General features: G+C 38.2%; 1 long non-coding RNA gene across 1 annotated transcript; it reads left to right on the top strand.

Moving 5' to 3' along the window:
* The first annotated feature begins 638 nt into the window (after positions 1-638).
* Positions 639-1197, top strand: LOC310721864. The gene is made up of 2 exons (XR_014532218.1): positions 639-679; positions 1101-1197. It is a non-coding gene; the product is annotated as an uncharacterized lncRNA (long non-coding RNA).
* Positions 1198-1921: the final 724 nt, after the last annotated feature.

The raw sequence follows: 1921 nt of genomic DNA, 5'->3' as shown, positions 1-1921 counted from the left end.
CCCCTGCTGTAGTCTTCAATATTTGAGGTACCAACAAATAGCCTGCACCTTTTGATCTAAGTAGGCATGGGGGATCATACTTGTACAGAAGTTTACTCAGATACTGCGGTGCGAGACCGTTAAATGCTTTATACCTCAGTAGTAGTATTTATTAATCAATGCGAGATTTGATTGGGAGCCAGTGTAGACTGATTGAAACACAGGTGATGTGGTCATATTTTCTAGACCTAGTGAGGACTCTTGCTGCTGCATTCTGAACTAACTGAAGCTTATTTATGCACTTAATCGAACACCCAGACAGTAAAGCCTTACAGTACTCTAATCTAGATGTAACAAAAGCATAAACTAGTTTTTCTGCATCTGTAATGACATCATATTTCAAATTTTAGCAATATTTCTAAGGTGAAAGAAGGCAATCCTAGTAATATTATTCATGTGAGCCTTAAAGGAAAGACTAGGGTAAATTATCACACCAAGGTCTTTGACTGCTGTACACGATGAAACAGAAACACCATCCAGAGATGCTACATAATCGGAACGTTTGCTTCTAGCTGCCTGTGGTCCTAGTGTAGTGGATATACAGATTCAATTATGCGGGGACTTTGATTTTGATTTTGTTTTGATCCGACATGCGCGCGAAAAATGTATGTAGAAGAAGGAAAAAGGGAGAAGAGCAGTGGTGAGCTTATGAAAAACGTGCAGTGATTTTGAACTTCTTAATCAGCATAGGAAGTTAGTTCAGACTGATGACATGCATCAAAGCTACCTGACGTGCTTCTAAGTCTCCGTTCATCTTAACTAGTCTGTTATTATTAGCAATGTAGCAAGTTTTCCGTTGTGCTCCTGAATAAGGCTGGACAACAGGCCTGTTAAGGTCATTTGAGTTATTTGGTGCGGAAGTTGAATACCCCCGTATTTTTTATTTTTTTTTGCAATTTACATCCAGATTTTTGTTAGTTCAAATGAACTCAAAGCGTAGTGGATGCTGTTGCGGGGACTATTAGCTGATTCGTTGGATGGCATCGTGTGTTCGTTGTTTCCTCTAATTAATCACCGTTGGAAGGGATTGTGGCCTCGTCGAGTCGTGCTGTGTCTTTCAGGATCACGAGGGCAATCATTGGGGATCAAATAGTTAAGGGAACAGTACCCTGCCTATCCGGACACCTTTCAGCGCTCCGTCCAGGACCCAAGGGTGGTGATGTACAATAATTTGTTCATTTTTCCTTGAAGGTTGATAAGCAAGTTACCTTTTCCTTTCAACAAGTATCAAAACAGAACTGTGTTTAAAGAAACTGTTGTTCGAGAAACTGATATGTGAGTTTTCCATACAAAGACTATGGACATTTTGACTCATGAATGGACTGAGTATAATTTTTCCCTTGATTTTTAAAACAAACCGGTTTTGAGGTGAACCGGTTTGATTGAAAACTAATTGTAAATGTGAAATTTTTAGTGTGGCAAAAGAACACGTTGTTTACAGTTTACAGACTGAAACAGTCACATTGGTTTTTTTTTATTTCTTTACAGTATATATATATATATATATATATATATATATATATATATATATATATATTGGTTTTATTCTGAGCCATTTTATAAAACTAATGTTTTTTTTATTTAAATAAATATTTTTGTTTAGTTCAATTGAACTTGTGTAAGTTAACCTGAGTCCTTTATACTAAGGAGTGGGGCCGTCTCATCTATCCTGTTAGATCTGGGAGGGTGGGTTTTTCTGAGTATTCTCCACACTCACGCACACTTTAGGCTACCACCGTGAATAAGAGATCCTGAAGCCCACCTCACCTTATTTGTAGTCCCACATGACAAAACGATAGACACCAACATATAACCACTTGTTATATTGAGACCTAAAGCATTGGGTGGGAGGACTAGGATCCTGTTGCCCACTCAGTCTTCC

The sequence above is a fragment of the Silurus aristotelis genome (assembly GCF_946808225.1).
Source record: "Silurus aristotelis genome assembly, chromosome: 28".
Lineage (NCBI taxonomy): Eukaryota > Metazoa > Chordata > Actinopteri > Siluriformes > Siluridae > Silurus > Silurus aristotelis.
This window is presented reverse-complemented; position numbering and strand designations above follow the sequence as displayed.